The 15,733-nt window shown below is 40.2% G+C and overlaps 1 long non-coding RNA gene across 2 annotated transcripts in view; it reads left to right on the top strand.

Moving 5' to 3' along the window:
- The window catches only part of LOC131984499 (uncharacterized), an 84,482-nt gene that overhangs the window by 48,328 nt on the left and 20,421 nt on the right, over positions 1-15,733 (top strand). Inside the window, exon 3 of one of the 2 annotated variants that reach the window (XR_009395570.1) lies at positions 9,173-9,287. The exons of the other annotated variant lie outside the window; for it this stretch is intronic. This is a non-coding gene — a long non-coding RNA (uncharacterized LOC131984499). Of the gene's footprint in view, positions 1-9,172; positions 9,288-15,733 lie in introns of those variants that run through there. 2 annotated transcript variants of the gene reach the window in all.

Raw genomic sequence — 15,733 nt, 5'->3', positions numbered from 1 at the left:
CCTCTAAAATAAGAAAGTGAACAAAGCATAGTTTCCAAAATGTGTTAAATACCCTTTAACAACAACAACTATTGTACAGAGTCAGTGACAATAAATCTTTGTACTGAACTGGATTTAAATGATCTGACGATTTCCACGCTGCTTTCTCCGCTGTGCTTAATGTCCACAGTCTCTCTTCTCAAACATTACAGTAGATTGATTTCCTTCTGCATCATTAGCTGAATCAACCACAGATCAGAGGAAACAGTCACAGCACTATGAGCTCTGTAGCCTTTAGCAACCCGCTGCACGGCTCCAGTTTGACCGACCTCACGAACATGAAGGGTTTCATTTACATCTGATTGTCACAGTTGTATTTCAATGACCTGAATAGCTCCTTGTGCGCGGCTAAAGGCTTTGCTTTATTTGGCCTTCAGCTTGGCAGTGATATAAGTGATCCACGGTCGTTGGAAAACAAGGCCATAAAAGTCTGAATTAGACTTAGATTGTGCAGCACACGTAAACGCTCACTGTGAACGTGAATTACTCTTAACTTGGCGCCAAGGCCATCTTTTAAAATGCACAGTTCAACGTTCAGTTTTTTTTTTCATCCCTCTCACTTGTTCATTCTCTGTACATTGCCTGGGCACACCTTCCCCTGTGAGTAATTTGCTTCTGGATTGGTCTTGTATTCTGCTGCAGAGCCAACTGTTCATCATCCTGTCACCAGCTGCTGCAGGATAATGCTTCAGTGTCAAGAGCAGTTTTAAAATTCAGACGACATACAGTTCCCTGCATTCAGCGGAGCTTTATTAGTGGAAACAAGAGAGGTGAAAAATACCCTTTTTCCACTCTAAAATGTGAGCACACTGAGGTCATATATGTGATATCGACACGGTATAGGCTCAGGTCTCACTCCCAATCATCCACTCCACTGAACAATAAGCCCGTATATGTGTCACTCAATCCACAGCAGCTCTTTTGCTGTAAAAGGAAGAGAAATCTTCAGACACTGGGGGGACTAACTGGGTTGGGATTTAGACACTCACTGACCACTTTATTAGGTACGATTTGCTAATACCTAGTCGTTAACAGCCTTTGCCCTTCAGAGCTGTCTTAATTCTTTGTGGCACTGATTCTAGGGATTTTAATATGCAAGAATAATGTGATGGAAATAGTTAAGTCTAGTTATTTAACGTATTTCAGACAGGTGGGCTTCAAAATAAAAGCAAAGATCATACATGACAAAAATATGACATAAAACGGCTATTACATATATAACATCACATGCAAGTATTACAATGAAAATGGTAAAACAGGAGTAATTTTCGCAACGCTGACCTTTTATTGCATAGAGGACATAAACCTCCTTTATACTTCAGCACCTCACTTTCTGAGCATTTCCCCTGAGCTTCTTATATCATGTAATATTGCCGTGGTGTAGAATGAACAACACAAAAATAAAAGTTTTATCCACTGAGCTACACTATAAGTCTAATTAGCAGCTTGACTTATAGTAGCTTATATTGCCTTGGTGTAGAATGACCAACACATTCTCATCCTCACGTGTCAGATACAAACATTCTACCAAGGCCCTGCCAAGAGATACCAATGAACATGGAACCCCTTTGGTTTGGTTTGGTTTTGGTTTGTGTCAGGGCTGATGTGTCACTTTCCGCTAGTTGTATGCATAGTGGTTTTTCAAAATAACCTTCCATGTTCACAGGAAGTGGTAAAACTTTGTGCAGTAAAACCACTAGACTAAGGTTAGGTTAAAAGTTTCACATGAAACGTGATGACTAGTCTCCTGGGTCACAGTCTGTTTTTTTTTTTCTAAAGATCCGTCTCCTCTCCCTTCCACCCAGTGTGGAGCATCATGCTACTTACAGTGATAGTATGCATTTTGTGGTATGATAGAGGAAGAGAACAAGTGGAGAAGTTTTTGTTTAGTGCGCATTTATTCCATCCAGTCGGACTCATCTCTGCCATACTTCCAGAAGATGACTGTACACTTGTATATGCTTGTCATGGCACAGTGCCAGCTATTTTGGACTATGCAGGTTGCTGAACATTATACATACCTAGTCAGCGTGTCATACAGATGAAACATATATGTGTGAGGTGTAGTCAAACTGGTCAGACTGTCCACAGCTTATATGGTCAGACTGTCATAGCTGAAGTGGTCAGTGAAATGTACAGTATACACAAAGTCTGTTCCTCAAAATACACACATACCTAAGTATCAAGTGTGCAGAGTTAACCAATGCATGCTGTTGAGACTTACTAATGCATACTATCATACAGTATACTTAGACACTTAGAAATTGTCATCTTATTCATACAACGTTGGTTGGATGGCGGGTGTGGATGAAGCTACTTGAGTCCATCTGTAAGGGGCTGTGGGGATGTGGTGTCAGACAGTCCAGGTTGGGGACCGCTGGTGCAGGATTCAGAGTCTGTGCAGTGATTTGAGGGTGATGATGCCTGATAACGTGTTGACACTCACATTTCTGCTGCGAGGTGCTTCTCCGCCTGGTTGGAAGCGTGATAAGACCTGCGGTTGGCAAGGTGACAGACTGAGTGTATTGACCCCCGTCTGATTGGAGAATTGTGTGCGTTCGTGTGTGTGTGTGTGTGTGTGTGTGTGTGTGTTTACTGCATGTGGTGTGTTACAGGGATGTGTGAGCGCAGCACGCAGAACGCAGTTTTAATCAGGCCACTAATCCCACAGTGCTTTAAGGCTGCAGCATTGTGGGAGTGAAATGAGACGCTTAGAGCCGAGCATGAGACGATGAGGGAGTGTGTGTGCATGTGTGCATGTGTGCGTGTGTGTGTGTTTCTTTGTCTGTAAAGAGGAGCTGCAATTAACTATTACTTTTATCGGTCAGCTATTTTTATAAATTAACAATCAAATGTATTGTTATGTTCCCAAGTTGGTAATGAAAAAGAAGAGTAATGATAACTTACCACTCATGAATCTTTTAATGCAGAACACAGAAGCTTAAAACATTATAAGGAATAATATTAATTTGGATCTTTTTGCAATTTTTTAACTGCTGCTCTAAAAAATGTGGTGAGAGTGAACCAAAAACGTTAAAATTGTAAGCTGCAAAACCAAAACAATAAGCTGAAAGGGGCTAAAATGCTCTGACGAGAACTGAGTACCAATGAAACTAAAACTATTAAAAAATGAATGTTACAATAATAAATCTGCTGGTCTCTTAATGATAGTTTGAGGTTGCAAAACGCACAACGTATCAAATAACAATTATATAACCTATAATTGTGAGCAAGGAAAAAATGTCTTTTAATAAAATTGCCTTTCCAGAGACCTCAAATGTTCAACTAATTCAACCAATTTATTGTATATGTATAATATATTATGATTATTCATTACATAAAGACATGAAAGCAATTAAATAAAGTATTCATTTAAAACTCAGCTTGATATGATGATGTTGTTATGAGGTTGAATGTTATTTTTCCAACTTCCTTTTTAAAATAACAAATTATTTCACTTTCCAGTGGTTTTTTAATTCAAAATGTCCATTTTCCAAGGTCTGTTTTTATTTCACATTGACTGTTTTATTTCATAATACCACTTTGTGTGCTTTCAATCATTGGCTACTCACTTCATCATGTCTTATTTATATGTTTTAAACCAAACACAAGTTTCCAAAACCCAAAGCAACGTATTAAATGTCTTGTTTTGTCTCACCAACACAGCAAAAACCCAACATTTTCATTTTAAGTAACTTAAAACTGACAAAATTTAGTTGCACTAGGATGATGTTTGACATTTTTGCTTTAAATGACCAAAAACAGTGAATATATTGTTCAAAATTGGAGATTTATTTTGTGTTGATGGCTCATTTGCACTCATTCAAAGTGATGCTTCAGACTCTTTTGATAAAGAAAAACCCTCCATGACACATTAAATCAACAAGTATTCTGTGTTTATAATCTCATGTGCAGACAAGTCGGTCTAATCTGATCGTATTTCAGCTTTTCTTCTCCTCTATCTACAGAAACCCTGCGCTTTTATTTTCCCTTTATTCAAATGTGTGCCAGAGATTTATCTGCCTGTGTGATGGATCCAGCACATTTGGACAGCTACTTTCTGCAGTGAGCTGTCCGGGGGCTTTGAAACAAAGCATGGAGAGGAAAACATAGTGGTTTTGGCTTTGCTCTGCTGGTTATTTATGGAGAGGATCCATCCATCCTTTTTGTGCTCTGCGGGCAGGGGCGATGCGGGTGGGAATTCTGGGAAGTGAAGGATCTAAAACGAGGCAACAAAAACCCCCTCAAACATGTTGGTGGACGGTGAGGAGCGCCAGTGCCTCCAGCTTTTTGAAATGTGGTGCTGCAGAGTTTAAATATGCACGAAAACAAACATTTAAAAAAGGGATTCCTGACCTTTAACTCCTCCTCCGGTCTTGTTACTCACCTTTGTGTTGCCAGACAAACGCCAATCTGCCAGCTGACCTACTTTGAGCTTCTTCTGACTGCACTGTACCCATTAACCTTTTCTCCCTCCTGCTTTATTTAGCCAGCACTTCTCATGTTCTCTTCTCTGTTTTCATACCTGCATGTAAATGTTTTCTTAAGCTAATCCCATGAAAACACAAAGCACAATCACAGCAGAGGTGGTTGAGCAAATATGAGAATATGCAGGAAGGGAAGTCAGTGATACAATGCGAGCCATCAGTGCTGGGGTCTTTGTGTGAGTGTGTGCCTCTGGTATGGCTGGCGGTGAATTGGAAATGGGGTTCTGGTTTCCTGCATACCCTACTGACTGAGATGAATGGGTGTAGTGTGGGTAGTTTCTTAATGAACTCATAGCAGGGTGTAGTCTGGGCTGGCAGATTGCTCAACACCGAGTCTGGAGCGCTACAAATCTAATTGTGGCTCTTGAGAGCCCGGCCTGACTGCTCTGATTGCTTTCTGGTTGCTGTTGTCAGGACACGAAGCTCTGCCCGGGATCTGCGGCCAAGAGAGTAAAGTGAGCGCTTGGCTTACGTCTGGATTTGGTGGTGTTGGGCCCGTGGGTGGAGGAGACATGATGGGACAGCTCCTGGTGTTGATGATGCTGTGTTGGTTCAACGTGAAATGGAAACAAACACATTACATCAACAAGAGGCTTTAAAACATGTAGTCAAGTATTGTACTTGAGACGGCCATTTTTTTTATAGTACTACTTTATTGCACTTTTTACATCATGACATTTATCTGATAACATAAGTTTTTTGCAGATACATAACAATGCAAATCTGTATAAATACAAATTGTGATATATTATTATAGATTCAGCAGATTACCTCATTATCAGTTATCATCCCTTTAAAAATGGACGAGTAGGGGCAAACAAACATTAACTGGTTAATCAAACGTGAGTTAAACTAGCCTGTTTATTTATATTAGGTTAGAGTTGACTGCAGGATAAAAGGAACGAAAAAAGTAGATATTTTGAGCGATTTGCCGTATTTGTGTTTCTGTTCCTTCTCTCATACTGGACACTTGCTTTCACTCTTCAATCTACTGTTCACATTCACATTCACATTTCACGTGTCACATTCAAGGCATTCTAAAATAAAACTTACAGAACAGAAAAACGGGCATCATGATGGAATTGTTTGCCCCTGCGCTCTACCTTCTTTTTTTTATTATTTATATTAGGGTGACCATATTTTGATTTCCAAAAAAGAGTACAATCGGCACGGCCTCGAGACACAAATTCAGACAGGCTTCTCGGAGGTTGATGAACATGCTTTATTATGCTTCAATGGTGCAAAATTAACTTCTGTAATAAAATAAAATGAAATCTGTAAAAACTTGTAACAAAATAATAGCTCTCGTAGACTCTTTTCAAATAAATGAATAAATAATATGAAATAATGTTCTAAATATGAACTCTTCTGTTAGAAAATCTAGCTTCAACAATATATCTCTTAATAACTGCAATAAGATAAATAATAGAAGAGTCTCACAAAGATACTTAACAAACAAAAAGGATCTATACTTTTCATCTTTAGTTGTCTTTGAGCTTTGAGATCTCCAGCATCTTTATTAGACACTGAGACATATGTGCCAGCATTGTCCCGACTGGGACGGTATGTCGGAAATTTTTTTTGCAGTTCATCTGTGAAGCTGCACTTACGCTTCGGCATTTCCCGTGCAATGCTGCTCCGCTGTTCGATCTGCCCTCTGTCTGCTCTGCTCTCTGTCTCTCTCTGTGTGTGTGCGCGGCGCTGACCCGCCCACAAGGCAGCCTCTTGGTAATTGCGTCTCGCAAAATTGGATGCAAAGCGCCGGTCAATTTACGTGCACGTGTACTGGTCCTATGGAAAACAGTGAACACCAGACATTTTCGTGAATTTATAAAACCCGGCCGGATGCCCCGGACAGGACGTAAAAAGTGGACATGTCCGGGCAAAGGAGGACGCTTGGTCACCCTAATTTATATGTGTATATACATACATTTAATTATCATTTAATATCACACATAGACACAATCTTACATAACTTTCAAAAGCTTCATACAGACACAAGCCTTTATGTACGTCTTAAATGCCTCCTCTACCTTCTAGTAGGTTCAGCAGGTTGTTATCAGCTCACTCAATGTGCTGCTATATTTATGTGCGTTGTTGGTGGTGCCCCCTAGTGCACATACTAATTGTGAACAACGCCAATGCAGAAGTGATGTTAAGGTGTGTGGGAAAAGTGGGAAGAAAGTGGATGTAATATAAGGCACAAAAAGATGTCGTAAGGTGGTAAACAAAAAGTAAGGTCACTTAACTTCAGTGTGTCATGTTTTTATGTAATCATTGTAATTATGTCACCTTTCATCTTTCTTCTTTCAAGAACTTTCATCGTCCTTGTAATGACTTCACTTCCGGCTTACAGTCGACTTTTTTAGCTATCTTTTATCAAGTCTTACCAGAAACTTCTTTGTCCTAATGTTGGAGAAGTTTTTTTGTAGCATAAACCGAATGAATCTGAAAGTGAAAATGTAACAAAACAGCAACAACCATTGAATGAACTGATAGCATCCTACTAGAAGGTAAAGTAGGCCCCTACTCGCCTAAACTTATGGGATGACAAAGGCTGATAAACGTTATATCAATGGTGTGATAACATCCAGATCTAGTGATAGATGAGATTGTGACTTTTAGAAACAACCAATCAAGTACTTCTTCCAACACTGAAAACCTTGCTACCATCTTTGTGAGGTTGTTGTAAGGCACATTGATACTTTGAGCGAAATGCTATTCTAAAATATTCCTTTGTCACATGTCCCTCCCCACTGCACTCTTTTTATTCCATATCAGTCTTCTGCTGTCTGCTGTCTAATAAAGGCATTGAAACGGCCCAAAAGTACTTACATTTAGCTCAATCCATTTTTGCCTAGACTAGCTTTCAAACTCAGCGAACACATTTTATTTTGTTTCGTTGGAAAGATAATAAGCCGACTTATTTGATAATGACAAGAAAAAGGATCTCCTACATCTGAGTTTTACTGTCTAAAGACATTTCATGCGTGTTCTCTTTCTGAACTCTTTTCTGTTTTTGTCGAGTGACCGCCATGAAAACATTCATCTACAAGCCACTGGCACATTATCTAGCACACAAAACAGATGTTTACAACAAGGCAGTGATTGTTAGCACACAATAATCAATCTGATGTTCCAGTGAGGAAACCTCAGCGTCTGCACTGATACAAAACAAGTCTTTTCAAGTCTTTTCAGAGTTTTATTTTTAGAAAGTCAATCAGGGGCTGAGGGTCTCCAAAACGTCTGCAATCACCTGAAAGTCCCTTCTGTTTCTCTCTGATTCTGACTCACAAACGCAGCCAAACCTGTGGTCAGCAGTCTGATCCAGTTTCTGCTCTCGGCCATCCGGAGTGGTTTCTTCTCAATGTCACGTCCCCCCATGCAGTCAGAGTCAATCTGAATGGAAGCAGCCACACATACAGTAGTTATACACAGAACTTCAGACTGAGCATTTTCTCTGCCCTGCAAAAGTACTTTTAACTAGATTTATGCTGCTTTTAACTTACATTTGGGTGAGTCAGATGGCAGTAGTTAGTTCATTCTGTCCATTTGAAGGGTTCTGAACAGCTTAAAACAATATATGTATACAGGTGCATTGCAATAACTGAACTGAGACGCATGAGAAAGTGTTGTATAATAAAAAGTGATGATTTTCAGTCTGAAAATAGCACTGGTTCTCTTATATGCAGCTATTTGTTCCCATATTCTTTCACCCTTTCTCCATTATTTGTTGGGTTTTATCTATTTTTAGTAGATACTGGTTTCAATTGTGTCCTTTTATTGATGCATTTTGTTAAAATTACGGACGTGTCTGGTGCTTGTGGCTTGAGTATAAAGATGTTTTCTTAATGTGAGCTTGATGAAGATTTGTGACAGAAAAGTCTCTTTAAAATGTCTCCAAAATGCTTCACAGCAGTGTTTTTATCTTTATCTCACTAAAAATAGTCACCACAGTCACATTTTTCTAGTTTATTTCCCTCATGAATTCCAAACTATCCATTTCCAGAATGAGTGCCGGCCAGGTTTCTGCACCAGAAACATTTCCAGAAACTCTTACCACCTCAGATTGATGCTGTATTCAGATTTCTCAGCAACAGATGCTGAAGAAGAGACACAGCAGCAGATGAGAAACCCATTAGGTGAAAGAATGTGCACAAAGGCTCGGTGCCTGACTTAACCGGCCATTTGTTTTTGCTATTGAGTTCATCTGGGCGCAGGAACTTTAAGTGATGTTTATATTTGTATTCCTCTGGCTCGCTGCAGTTTTAATGTGGGTGAAAAATGTGCCTCGCTGTAAATCATTTCATATTCCAAAGTCATGGAGGAAACAACTGGAGCTCGAGTCAGGGACGTGATGTGTTGTGATCCTGGGAAATGCTGTTTTGTTGAGCATGGAATACAGTGTGGAAATTTAAATCATGTGCCATTTGGTCTGCATTTTAACCCATTTGAGCTCAACTATCATAAAATACTAAAAGTTACAGTTTTTTGTGATTGAAAAAGCTTTATAAAAAGACACAAAAGGCAGCCAACCTTTTGTCTGAGCCATGCACGTCTGGTTTCCACAACTGATGGTGAGGTTATTGCTCTGAACAGCAGTGCAGATTTCCCTATTTAGCTGAAAATATGGATTCCTCATCCAGCGCTACCTGGGGCTAAACCAATTCCACCAGAGCTCGTCCCCAAACGGACGTCTGGAATGAAAACAGGGCAGGATACCGAGTCTGCCGGCTGCTGCAGGGGATCCAGCTCCAATCCTGACCTGATATAACCCGCTTGCATGCGTGAAGCCCCCCTGAGGCGGCTGAATGGAGCCCAGCATCCCGGCTTCACCCACTTACCAAGACCACATTTCATCTCCTGCGAGGAGGCCGCGTTACGCTTTAAGCAGCGAGGATGTTTGTTTGTGATGGAGAAGAGTCATAAGGGGAAGCTAACGAAACCTCCAGAGGACCATTAGATGAAAGACCATAATCTATATTTTCTGTATGTGTTTTTATTGGATTTTATATGAGAAGATACAGTAGCTTTCTAATAATAAACTCCTTTTAAGAATGCCATGAAAAGGTCAATTTCCAGTTCTTTTCAGTCAATCGGCTGCAAATACTACATATTATATACTTTATCAATCAATAAGCATATGTGTAGACACAAAAATAATCACAATTACTACACTCAAAGAATAAGTATCATAAATAGCAAGATATAATAAGTAAGATAAATGTGTTTTTGTTATGGAAAAATCAACACGATGAATTGATCCTCAGGCTATTGTGTGCTTATCTAAAGTATAATAAACTCACTGTTTGTCATACTCACTAAAGCAACAAATGTGTATTATTCCGCAGCTGAAAATAGTCCCAAACAATCTTCGACTGTTGAGGTAATGTTGCTCATGTTTATTTTAGTAGGAGCTAATGGGTTTGGGTCTGAGTGATGCAAAGTATTAGGAAAACTGGCTTACAAATAGTTGGTTTTGTTGGCAATCAGTAAAATAGGAAACTTAATCTCTATTACCTTCACCAAGGAAGTCATGGATTTGGTTTTCTCTGCCTGTTTGTAAAAACGTGGATGCATGGAACATTGTTTATGCTTGTTTTCACACAGAAAACGAATGCTTGTCTCCTCATTAAAAAGTCCTGTGTTCGATCATTTCCTTGCTCCCACCTTCACTTTCAAATTTCTGAACATCAAGTCCATGGCATCGTTCAGATCTACTACGGCCAATAGAGGACGTCACTAACTACAAACACTGGTCATTGGTCGTAATAAGGTGTTGTAAAAAAGACACATGGGATTGTATTTTGGTGCAGGACTGTCTCTAAATATAAAAATGCTTTTTAAAAAAAAGTACAGTTAAACTTTTCAAAAATAAGGTCTTAAATCCTTTAAACCCAGGACTTTTTTATTTAGCGTTTTGGTACCCAACACCAACTTTAAACATTCAAAGTAGCAATTGCTTTAGAACCTCCATAGAAATTACAATATTAGTCGAAAGTACGATATTTGTCTTTCAGATGTAGTGGAGTAAAAGTCATAAATTCACCAAAAAAAGAAATACTCAAGTAAAGTACAAATCCTTAGAAGAATTGGCTTAATAAAGCCGAGCAAATGTATTGTGTTGCTGTCCACCCCTGCTGCTAGTTCAGACATTAGCTGATTGCTGCTTCATTCACAATCAGCAGCTCATTCTTCATCTGCTCAGCCTCCAGCTGATTCCTAGCACCCAATCATATTCAATCAGATTCTTTGAAAGAGCAGAGCCTTTTACACCAAATCTAACTGTATAACCATTCATTTCTAATAGCTTTAAAGTGATTCTGACTTGAATTAATTGAGTTTTAATTTTCATCTCGTGCAGCCAGAGCTGCTGTTTGGACTCGCCGGCAGACCTGCCCATGTTATGTTTATTTTGTTGGTCTGCTTGGCACTTTGGGAACAATAGACAGTTTATCTGCAGAATTTCCTATTCTCATATTATGCAATTCTGCAGCTGGATGTGTGACCACGTCCTGTTATAACAACAAGTCTGGTGAGCCGTTCTCTCACTTATCACCGCCATCCCTCGCCCGTTTCCAGCCTGCAGGGGCGTTTACTCTAAATCACTGTCACACTGAGGCTGTGTTCGCCTGTCATTTGGGAGACAACATTCCCATTATGAAATGACCTGATTCTGTTCAGAGCTATGAATATGATTTAAGCTTGTCGACCGCAGGTCTTTTTTGTCTGGACTATAATCCATGTGGGGTTTTCAGCACAAAAACAACAAAGCCTTTATTTTAGGCTTTCATTCTGCTTCATATCAGCCTTCTCTGTGCTCCCATCTCCTCTTTCTCTTGGTTTTTGTGCGAGTTGTATTTCATCCTGACAGCTCTGCCGAGGTATGGTACAGTAATACCACCACGCCCTGCAGTTAGCTCAGCCCTTCCCAACAAAAGCCCTCCGTTTAGGGATTATACTGTACAGGATGTAGTTGACTCCAAACAACAGGGTTAGCCTTTCACTCTGCTTGTTTGTTTGCCGTACTACGTCTCCGGTGAATGAACACAGGGGCAACCTGAGCTCTTTTATTACCCTGCTCCACGGGAATGTTTAAGTGGATCTCAAAGAATTTCTGTTGGGGGGGAGGGGAGGACGTTTGCAGGAAACACAAACTGTTTGGATGCTGTTTGCAGAAAAAAGACATCAGAATGACGCCAAAGACAAACAAAGGTTTTCTTCACTTGAATGAAATACATGAGAAAAACTCTGATGTTGTCATTATAGCTGGTGTCACTTTGAAAAAATTTTCTCAGACTGGATAATTTTCTGTAATTGCTTTCAAATGTCACATGACTGGCTGTGATTCTCCTTTGCACCAACTCAAAAAAGGCAGGATCTTTGAGGTTACTGATCAGCAGGAGGCAATTTTAGACATTTTACAAGAATTTTTGTTAACTGATGTAATCACACTGCACCAGGAGCTTAATTTTATTAACACAGGTGTGTGTGTGTGTGTGTGTGTGTGTGTGTGTGTGTGTCTGAACTAATGTTACTGAGAGGACACTTGGCCTTCAGTGTTGTTGCTTTCAGTTCAAGGACAGCTCATTCAAACAACCTCAGACTCGACACTTCTCTTCTTTGGGTCCTGAACAATACACCCTCCATGACATAGTTGGGTCTCCTAGCATTGCTAGAGTACATGTATCATTTGCTGATAGCTAGCAATTTAGGACAGGACTATTTCCATGAATAGAAGCATTCTCTTCGAAAGTTACGTTCATGATGCTTAAAATGTTTGAGTTTGTGACAAATGTAACCTCTCCGGTTTCTTTCTTTATCTGTGCTTGAATGTACTGTAGTGAGCAATAAAGAGCATGCTGTACCAAGAATGCTGTTCGGCAGTGTAGTAGTTGATAGTTGTCCCCTCTCAATTCACTACATAGTGTGCACATAACACACTGCTAATAAATATGTGTTGTAGATCTCAAGAGCTTACACTGTACATTGCAAAACACGGGCAGCTTTACTGTCAGGAATCTAATTATTTGTCCAAGTCAGATTATCAATAATTTGGGTAATTAATCAGGCATCATAACCCTCATAACCCCTTAAACAGAATATCAAAAGATAAACTAGAAAATTTCTAAAGAAATTTTGATTGCGTGCTTGCCGCTGGACCGTCATTCTCGTGGCTTTCAGCAGTTCAACAGGGACTCTGTCCTGAGTTCAGAGACACCTCATACAAGTCTGTAGGACAAACGGTTCACGAGTTACTAAAATGGGGCGTGGCTAAGCAAAAGGGGCGGGGTAATCAATCACCAGTTAAACAGGGACTCTATGCCGAGTAATCTGACACCTTATACAAGTTTCTAGGACAAACAGTTTATTAGTTATTGAAGGGGGCGTGGTTAAAGCATAAGGGGCTAGACTTTATGAAATACTGTTGTGTAGAACTGGTCAGTGATGACCCATCATCATATATGACAAGTTTGAGGCAGATTGGACAATGTATGGTCAAGTTATAAGGTCTCGTGTTTTATGAAAAAACGCCATGTCTGTTCAGTTAGAGTAAACTAATGCTGTGTTCCAATACCCATACTTACCGTACTCACTGTACTTAGCTTGAGTACGCAGGGTGTTCCGATTCCGATCGCGGTGAAAAGAAGTGTACCTAAAGGACCCGGATGTTGTACTCATAACGGTCAAAACGCTGAGTGTGGAACGATGTACACTATACGCACTCAACGGCTGCCATCTTGTCTACGTAGCGGAAGAGGCGGAGCCAGTCAGAGCCGCTCAGCTCGAAAAAAATGTTTGTAATGGCGGCCGACGACGCCGGCGCATTTTCCACATTTGCTGCGTTAATGGAGCCATATTGCAGGATTGTAGAAGTAAAGATTAAACAACACAAAGGATATTTTTTTCGCCGTTTAAAGCCGGAAGTTTTTCGCGGGTGACGAGCCGCGGCGGCCGTCGCGAGCGTCATTTCCGGTAAGTGCATCACGGAGTATTAGATTTGGAACAACACTCACCTGCTGAAATCTGTGTACCTTGTGAGTGCGGATAGTGTACTGCATTTAAGTGTACTCATGGAAGTATGGGTATTGGAACACAGCATGACAGTTTTCAGTTAGAATGTCTGTGTTGGAGGAGGGGAGAGGGTGGGGGAGGCTTTGGTAGCTAAGAAACCAGGTGGCCAGGTGGAGTCGACCAATCAGAGCAGAGCAATCAATGACCGGCCGAGACGGTCGATTTGATACCTTTTTTGTGTATGTGCGACCAAAACTCTGGGAGGAGACGACCGAAAAAAACACGAAAGAAACGGAAGAATAATAAAAAGACATAAGCCCGGTGAGTAGTAGTTAGTGTGCTTTTGCAAGTAAGCACACAAAATTAAATGGAATGTTAGCTAACCTAACCTAAATACTAACCTGCAATATGCAACATATTATCATGAAGGTGTACCCGCGATTTCCTACAAAAAATTTTGCACTGAAATTCGTATGATATCCTGTGAAATGTTGTACCCAAAGTCACAATTGCTGCTTTAGACTTCATGATAGTTCTTTTTAAACATGCCACTCAAAAAGCGAGTCAATCCCCATATAGTCCCATGTTAAAAAGCCCAACTTTACAGCACGAATAAACATCTTTACAGCCTGGTATGAAAAATGGTTTTAGCTCATTTCTTCATTCATGACTATATAACTCACCCATTTCATACATAACAACATTTAAAGTTATTCATAAGTAGGCATGCCCACTTTGAGTAAAAGGTGGTTGCCCCCACTCACTCCTGCACCACCTCTTTGACCCTTTTTTTGAAATAGCCGGGAGTTGGGAAGAGTCGGGCACTGCCAAGATGGTGGCAGCTGGAGCTACCCACTTTGAGCTTAAATTCCGCTCTTCAAAAGCCATATTTCACAGTCTATTCATCACTTAAATGTTGCAGCTAGTAAAGGTGGAGAGCCAATTTGAATTGCTATACTGCTGGGCAGCTTAACCTCTCATCAGTTATTGGTTGATATTTTCTATTAATGATCTAAGCTCAAATATGTGTCGTAATGCGGTAGAGTCAAAGTATAAAGTAGCATAAAATGGAAATACTAGCACCTCAAAATTGAAGTAAATGTGCTTAGTTGCATTCCACCACTGTTCAGAGTAGATCGATCAGAAGCCACAATAGACAATAAAGATAAAACACATCATGTCAGACTCGGAGACAAGCTTCACGTGCAGCAGAGAAGTGGGTCATGGCAGCTGTTTCCTCAACAGACGGCGAGGCCCGGCCAGACTGCAGAGTCCCACCGGCACGACAACCTCAAGCCTTTTCCACCGCTGCTGCATTTAGGATAGAGCTCTGAGAATATGAGGCCTTTGAAACCTATTCTCTACCTTGTCACAGAAATGGGGGGAAAAAATCAATGAAATATTGGTCAGAGGTTTAACAGGAGGGAGCAGAGAGTGTGTGGAGGTCTGCGGGGATTCATACCTGCTCCCCTGCTGCTCCCACATCCGCCTCTGCAGAAGAACAGATGCAGCTTTGTTTTACCGAGCTGTCTCAGCATCACACACTAAATCTAAAGGTTTGTTCTTCACTTATCGACCATTTACGCCTGTCTGCCTTTTAGTTTACAGTCCTCCCGGTCTGTTGCCGTGCGCAGTTTGCAGTGTTTTCTTATATTCTTATCATTTTTTTGTGTCAAACCAAGCTTGAAATTAACTTCTTGTTCCAGGCAAAACAAAGACACACACATTTTCTGTCTGTTTCTTTGTGTGGGCAGCAGATGATTGACAGCAAAGAGAGTGAAACATAATGAAGTGATACGACAATTCAACTGGGGCACAATAAAACAAGACAATAAAGGGGGAAAAAATACAAATGATTGTCATATTTATTGTGATGAATTGACTAGGAGGAAATTGTTTTTTTTTTTATTGTACAAAAATAACTGGTTGTCTGCAACTATTATTCTCAATATCAACTGATTTGCTGATAATCTGGTCTATAAAATACGATAAAGTAGTGGAAAATACCCACAATAAGTACCAAGAGCCCATTCTGGTGTCTTTAAATGTCAAATTTATTTGTTTTACTACATAAGACAAAGAAAATCATCATGATTTAGAAGCTGGAACCAGCTCAAAATCCCAAGTTGAGATACTAAAAACCATGTTTGAGTTGGATTTATTCTTGCTCGTCCTTTCAGCTTGGACATGTG

Source organism: Centropristis striata, chromosome 14, assembly GCF_030273125.1.
Source record: "Centropristis striata isolate RG_2023a ecotype Rhode Island chromosome 14, C.striata_1.0, whole genome shotgun sequence".
In the NCBI taxonomy this organism is placed as follows: Eukaryota; Metazoa; Chordata; class Actinopteri; order Perciformes; family Serranidae; genus Centropristis; species Centropristis striata.
Note: the sequence above shows the minus strand (reverse complement) of the source record. Positions and strands in the feature narration are given on the sequence as shown.